The sequence below is a fragment of the Carassius carassius genome, chromosome 11 (genome assembly GCF_963082965.1).
Source record: "Carassius carassius chromosome 11, fCarCar2.1, whole genome shotgun sequence".
NCBI classification, from domain to species: Eukaryota; Metazoa; Chordata; class Actinopteri; order Cypriniformes; family Cyprinidae; genus Carassius; species Carassius carassius.
The window spans coordinates 29,977,935-29,986,472 of NC_081765.1; positions in this window are offsets into that span (position 1 = coordinate 29,977,935).

Sequence of the window (8,538 nt, forward strand, 5' to 3'; positions counted from 1 at the left end):
AGGTATAGTTATGCCATATGTTTTTGAATCACTAAAAATAACCGATTCTTAAGAGTCATTGGTTCGGGAAATCCACTTAACAGATTTCTTAAACGGTTTTTTGCAATTGGGCACTGTAAAAGTGATGAAAACTAATACTTTACTAAAAAAAAAACACTTATATAGGCTACAAATGCATCTATTATTTCCCTGTTAGTGGCTTGCATGGTTTTCACATTTTTATGTTGCATGAATACTACTTTTTGTACTATTATTGTATTATTTTTGGCTAAACTATTTAAGTATAAAGATCCTCAGATATGACATTAATAAATCTATGCTCCAAATATTTGATACATGCTGTACACTAAAACATGCACTATAGGGGAAATCTCTCTTTCTCTCTTACACACACAAACACACACATCTGTTCTCAGCTGACTGTGCCTGACAGTTTTTGAACATCGTGTGAATGTAAAGCGTTGTTGCGGTGGCCGCTGTTTCTCAGGTTGCCCAGTCTAATACTCAGAGGACTATAGAGTTTCGTTCAGTACAGAGATCCACTGATCATTTAGATTGTCATGTATTGTACACAATGCCAAGGAAATGGGCCTTTTTGTGTCCTAATCCTCACATTTGCATGCTATTTTCACCCATGGAACACAATCTTACACATTTTTACACAGTTCTTTTATATGCAATGACAGATTATAGTGTCCACATCTGCAAAGCTCCAAACAGACACATGCACATGAAGACATTTACAGTAGTATTTAAATTACAGAATTCCCATACCTCTATGTATACATACAATATTATCGGCATTATTTACAAATACAGTGCAACCTTTAATTACTTTTTTTAAATAGAGCCACAAATCCCATCATTAATGTCTTAAGATAAAATTAAACCAGTTGAAAAAACATAAAAAATATTCCTCTTAAACTGATGATGTTGACCTGTTGCACCTTCAGAGGCTTTGACCTTCTTTTGTCAAATAAATTTGTATTCATTTATCAATAAACCTTACAATAGTCACATGATCCAGGATTAATTTTCTTATATGCACAAAAAAAAGAAAGAAAGAAAAAAAAACAAAGAAAAAAACAACAACACCAACAACAAAACAATTAATGTTAACAGCCCTTCCCCAGCCTGTTATAATACAGTGACATTCAAAATAACTTTTAAGTTACAATACATTAAATTAAGGAATATAATTACTTTTGAGGTAACAGAAGAAAGTGTCCCAAATCTTGTGAAACTGTTGGATGTTGCCTTTAAAAAGATACCTGGTTCGTTCCAAGGGTGAGGCAATGACCTTTTTGAATGTATTCAGCAAATAAATTCATACAAAAACGTGATAATTTTAACATAAAATTTTTAACTAATTTCAATTACCAATAGGGTAATGTTTAGCTGTGTATATTCAATATTTATTATTATTATTATTTTAAACCCTGTGTCCCTATGTGTTTTGATATTTTGTCAACTTAATGTTTATGATTATTTAATACCTTTAAAAATATTTTTTTTTTATTGTTTCCACGTCCTATTTTCATTTTATTTAACTTATTAAACAAACACAGCCATATTTGGCACCCTGTTGGAAACTTGACCTATTTTGGTGTTTTTGTATGCTTATATTTATTTAATACCTTTTAATAAAAACACCATATATATTAAATTTTTTAAATTGCTGTTTTTAGGCCCTATTTGCACCCTGTTGCATCCGTTACCCATTCAGGTGTTTTTATTTAATGTTTGGTTATTTAATACCATATATGTTTCACGTTTTTATTATTATTTTCAGGTCATATTTTGTACTTCATGTAAAATGCCTTCTATAAACAGTACTAGATATTTCTGAAGATGAGCCTTAATAAAATATGCAGTTTGTGTAATTCCTGTTGCTGTAACGCCTGTGTTCAGAGCGAGTTGTTTGGCAGAATGAGCTGCTGCAGTTCGCACATGAGTGTCCTGTGTTTAGCAACAGAATTTCAAGCCATTACACCTGGCCTGGTGACAATAATTATCACTTCCAAGCAAATGTAACTAACCTAATTACTGTCTACAGAGTTGTCAAGCTTCAAAAGCTGAACATGAAAACAAAGACAAGAGGGCAAATTAGCTCAACTAGATGCCAAGAGGAAAAAGCACAGTGCTGTTGTTATGATATGAGTTTTTTTACACTTCTCTATGGCTTTGTTCTTTCCATCTTTTATCTTGGAGCTTTCTCTGCTCTTCATCAGAAGAACTTTAATCACACTCGACCACAGAAGAAAACATTCTGCAGCAAACTGATAAAAACAGAATCCTTCTGCTGATAAAGCCAGTGATGACAATCAGCTGTGCGCTTTTCTGTTGATGGAGGGAAAACACACACCAAGCTTTGCAGAGGTTTTTGATCCACTAAAGTCATCCGCTGGATCTGCGTCTTTCCATCAATGGCACTTTTAACTGTTCAAGAGCAGCATAACTGAGGTTTGGATACATTTTTTGCAGTCACTCAAGAGTCTAGTGGTGCCATCGGAATGGAGCTTCATTTCTGTGGCATTAATACAAAAGAAAACATTTCAAAGGCCATTGTGAGAACAAAGCATTTCTTGTGCAGTTTAAAGGAATAGTTGAGCAAAAAAAAAAAAAAAGGAACATTGTCATCATTTACTCACTAGTTTGTTCTGGCCCCGTAATTTCTTCCAAAGCAGAATGTCCGAACAGTTATTTTCCATACAACAACAAATCATTATATGACTTTCATGCTCGAAAGTGTCAGAAAGCAATACCAAAGTACTCTGAAAATATAGTCAATACAACTTGTGTACTATAATCCAGGTCTTTTGCAACCAACAATTAACCAAACAGTCAATCAATAAATCAATAAACACTTATTTCTATGCTGTAGCACATTTAGAACAACACCAGTTGACCAAAGTGTTTAAAATTACTCAGATATACACATAACACAGCACAATCTACAACAATAAAAATAATAAGTTATAAAGTTCATGATCAGTGCAGTTTTTTATCATCAGAGCTGAAATTATTTAATCAAAAATACTGTTAAATATATAAATAAAATTATTATTAATATTATGAAATACTAAAAATAAGTGATTTTAATATATTTTAACATGTAACTTATTCCTGTGATGGAAAAGCTGAATTTATTTAGCATCATTACTCCAGTTTTCAGTGTCACATGATCTTCAGAAATCATTCTAATGTGCTTTTTATTATATTTAAAAAAATATATACTGCTTAATATTTTTGTGAATTCATTCTTTTTTTTCATTCAGAAAACAAAATGATCTCACCGAAAGTGTTTCTGCACTATGTGCCCAAGCGTTCCAGGTAGTAATTAGATTACAGTGAATCCAGGAATCTGTTTACATTCAAAAACGAGCCTGTCACTTTTTTAACTACACGCTGCACTTTTGAGGCCTGTTTGCCATTTGTCACTGTAATTAACTCAAGAGACTGAACTCTGAGCGTGTACAGCATGTTGTGTACCTCGCGCCTGAGCGCGGCGGAGAAACTAAGATGTGCTCTCGATTAATAAGACCGGATGAGGGTGCTTCAGACTGATGAATCTCAGTAAATGTCAGTGGTTGCAGAGCAGCCACATCACAGACCACACCGGCTTTTAGCGTCTGAGCCCATGGGTCACTGGAGATGGCAGGTGGGGTGTTGCAGGGGAAACGGATGAACTGTGTGGAACAACCTGATAAACTGCTGTCTGTGCCATACTATTTATCTCTATTCTGCAGGGGCCTTATACAAACCCCGTAATACTGTGATCATTGTGGAAGAATTCATCTAGTTTTAGCTGTCGCTGGAGAACTGCTCATTGAACAGTCTGTTTGTAAGTTGTAGGGATCAAGTGGTTAAACCCCAGTTAAAAACAAGGTTTATCTAACTGGCACAGTTTAATATAATTTCACCATAAATAGAGCCTACAGTAATATTACGGTTGCACTTTATTTTACAGTACATGTCCTTACATGTACTTATAGTGTACTTACAGTGTATTTATCTAAGAAAGTTCTGCTAATACAAGGTAACCACATATGGTTGGTTCAGGGTTAGTACCTAGGTATTACATAGTTATTGTAATTACTATAATAAGTACATAGTATGTACATGAGGAACAGGACTGTAAAATAAAATGCTACCAATATTACTGAAGTAAACAGAATGGGAAAGTTATTCCAGACTAACCTTGACAGAATCTCATCTGAAAGATTGTTTCTTGAAGACAGTTTTTGGGTGGTTCCTAGATACAGAGACAAACATGAGAAATCATATGAATTTTTACAAGAAACTGAAATAGAAGAAAGTACAAAACCTAAACGAAGAAGGGGGAACGAAAACATAAAAAAGTCAAATATTGATATGATATAAAGTCATAAAGATTATTATGACTAATGTGCTTATTATTATAATGACTAATTGCTTATTATTATATAAAAAATATATACTGCTTAATATTTTTGTGAATTCATTCTTTTTTTTCATTCAGAAAACATGATCTCACCGAAAGTGTTTCTGCACTATGTGCCCAAGCGTTCCAGGTAGTAATTAGATTACAGTGAATCCAGGAATCTGTTTACATTCAAACATTCTGTTTACATTCATCTGTTTACTCCACCCTCAATACCACGACTGAGGTGCCCTTGAGCAAGGCATCGAACCCCCAACTGCTCCCCGGGCGCCGCAGCATAAATGGCTGCCCACTGCTCCAGGTGTGTGTTCACAGTGTGTGTGTGTGTTCACTGCTCTGTGTGTGTGCACTTCGGATGGGTTAAATGCAGAGCACAAATTCTGAGTATGGGTCACCATACTTGGCTGAATGTCACGTCACTTTCACTCACTTTCACTTATTACAAATTCATGAAAGTGATAGTCAGTTGTCATGAAACTGAGTGGTTGCTAAGCAGCTAATGAGTGCTTTGAGTAATTGTTCAGATGTTGCTAGGTGGTTACCAAGACACACAGACAGACATACAAAAAAACAGATATAAGGGCAGACAGATAGATAGATAGATATTATATCAGGCAGATATAATGACAGAGAGACAGACAGACAGACAGAACGATAGATAGACAGACAGACAGACAGAACGACAGATAGACAGAATGACAGAACGATAGACAGACAGACAGAACGATAGATAGACAGACAGACAGACAGAACGATAGACAGACGGCCAGACAGACAGACAGACAGAACGATAGATAGATAGAGAGACAGACAGAAAGACAGAACAATAGATAGACATAATGACAGAAGGATTAGACAGACAGAAAGACATAATGACAGAAGGATTAGACAGACAGAAAGACAGAACGACAGAATGATAGACAGACAGAAAGACAGAACGACAGAATGATAGACAGACAGAAAGACAGAACGACAGAATGATAGACAGACAGAAAGACAGAACGACAGAATGATAGACAGACAGACAGACAGAATGATAGATAGACAGACAGACAGACAGACAGAAAGACAGACAGAACGATAGACAGACAGAAAGACAGACAGAACGATAGACAGACAGAAAGACAGACAAAGACAGACAGAACGATAGACAGATAGAAAGACAGACAAAGACAGACAGAATGACAGACAGACAGAACGACAGACAGAAGGATAGACAGAACGACAGACAGACAGAATGACATATAGATAGACAGACAGAATGACAGAATGACAGAATGACAGATAGATAGATAGATAGATAGATAGATAGATAGATAGATAGATAGATAGATAGATAGATAGATAGAGTCAAGAGAGACAGACAGAGATATAATAGACAGAATGATAAATGACAGACAGTTAATAGTTTTTCAGGCATTGCTAGGTGGTTGCTAGACAGAACTTACATTTTACAAGAGTTTGTTGTTTTTGTGAAGCCATCATAAGAGAACAGCAGAAACCTAATGGAGCGTGAGGATGTGTGCATCAGTGATGCGCGGGTTGATCCAAAATGAGCAGTTGCCCACGGTTACGAGTCATCCAAAAATATTTTTAATGATATTCGGGTTGTGGTCGGTCGGTTCATTTGAAATAAAGATGCCAATTAAACCTTTGTAATTAATATAGTACTAGACACAATTTTGAAATATATAGGCCTACACTTTATTGGCTGAATGACTGGCGCGAAGATGACGCACGAGCTCAGTCTGCAGGTAGAGATGGTGGTGGCAAGAGAAAAGGTGAAGACGCTGTTTTTGGTAAAACATGATTTTGACGACTTCATTAAGTTTTGTTTTATAGAAAACTCTTTTTAAAAGATTTTCATTTTGTATAAATTGTATCTTAATTTTTATCAATGTTTTATCAATCAATTTTTATTTATTTTATAAATAAGAAGCAAATATATAGCAGACAATGTAATGAGGCGACAGCACTATCACTTGCATTGCATGTGAACTGGAGGGCACCGAAACTCAGCTTGTGCCTCACAGATTTGAGAAATATAGGCTATATATTACAGAAAGCTTGAAATGTCTACTTTCAAAACGAAAATATTAATACCAAAATAACTCTGATTATGTAATCCATATGGAATGTGCATTTCTCTCTGGCGTTCATGGCAAGTCCGCATCTTCAACTTCATCTTTGCAGCGACACAGAAAACACCAGGACCCGTATTCATAAAGAATCTTAATACAAAAAGTAGCTCCTAGTGACAAAATTCTAAGAAAATTCTTAGAAATGTGGGCGTTTACTCTTAAAATTAAAGAAAAAATCCTAGTAAAGAAAAAAGTACTTCAGAAAGCATCTTAACCCTTAAAAGAGGTCTTAAGGTCAAACTTGTTACGAGCACAGACGAGGACTTTTAAGAGGCTTAAGAGTTTCTTTAGCAGAGGAGAAAATGGCAGAAAGACGAAGAGGCAGAAGAAATGTGTTGCAGACAATGGATGACAGTGAGTTAATAAGACGCTATAGATTAGATCGTGCAGGGATCATGTTTGTGACGGATTTTATTAGAGACGTGCTAACATCTCCGAAACAGCGCAGAAATGCCATAGCGCCAGAAATTAAAGTAATCACTACATTACGATATTTGGCAACTGGGAAAATGCAACAATGCAATAGTGATGATTTGGGTCTGTCACAAGCTTCTGTAAGAAGAGTGATCACACAAACAATTACAGCACTTTCAGAACATCTTATTGTGTTGCAGTTCATTTCGTTTCCACTGGACATTCCCACCTTGCAGGCTCAAAAATCTGCATTTATGAATATACTGTAGCAGGCTTATAGGTGCGCACAAGCAGGGGGAATGAACCGTTAATAGTTTGTGCTATACGCTCCCATGTCTGCTTCTTGTCCCTTGCTGTGACACCCGGCCCGAATTTTCCTTTAACCTTGTGTTCATCCACTAACTGGGCTAACAGTTAGTTAGCCCTTCTTGGTTTTGATTCCGTGTTTGATACATTAAAACCAACATTCAAACTGCCACTTAAATAGGACAGCAATCACTGTAATTGGAAAGAGTAGAACAATTTTTTTATCATTCTAAGCCAATCAAATACCTTATAGGAAATTAAAAGCATGGTAAATAAAAAAAGGAATTATATAAACCCACATATAATGTGTGTGTGTGATAGAGAACGGTCAAATAGGAAAAATTACGCATGTAAATTCAAAGTGAGAATTAGAATAGACCCTATACTTAAAATCACTATTTTTTTCCTTCTTGGACAACCAACCAATCACAGTCTACAAAAGATTGTGTCATACATAGCAACGGGGTCAACCCCGCCTCTTCACTAAGATGAAAGTTTTTGTCTTTTCCTTACTCAGAGCCTAATATATGGAGAAATGTGCTCTCCGCTCACAAGCTCTGATCGGAACATACCCAAGCCTCACTGTCTGCTGAACTTGCTGAAACATACAAATAGACATAGCCAGACTAGACTATTTTAGAACAAATTATGAGCTTGTTGATGATTTTTTTTATAATTCTTGACAAAATTAGAATATATTAAGGATTTTTGTTTGTTTGTTTGTTTTTTTGCCTACGTCTATGGCCCAATGACGCTATGATGAGCATTTACTACTTTTAAAAAATGCGGGTCAGGAAGCGGGTCGGGTACAATATTTTCTTTTCCTTTTTTTGCGGTCCGAGTTGCGGGCGGGTTAGTTGAAAACGTCAGTCGGGGGCGGGTTATTAATACATTGACCCGCGCATAACTGGTGTGCATGTCTGTCTGACTCCTGAGCAGGACCACCATTTCGTCTCGGAATGTTTTGCACCTTTAAAGGAGCATTGCGTAGGTTCTGAAATTTCTAACCGTTACTGACACCAGTGGCCGTTAGAGGAACTGCAGCCAGTCTCATGCTCGTTCTCAGTGCACAGCTTTTTTTTTTTTCTTTTTTTTTTTTTATACTTACGTGGAGTGTCCGTGGGTGTCTGAATTGTGCTGGAGGCTGGTCGCTTCTTTCCATCCGCAGAGTCCATTTGAAAACACTATTGCCGCTGCTTACTATAATGGCTGGCGTGCCTTACGGTTGTAAGCCCAAGTAGACGAGAACGCGCA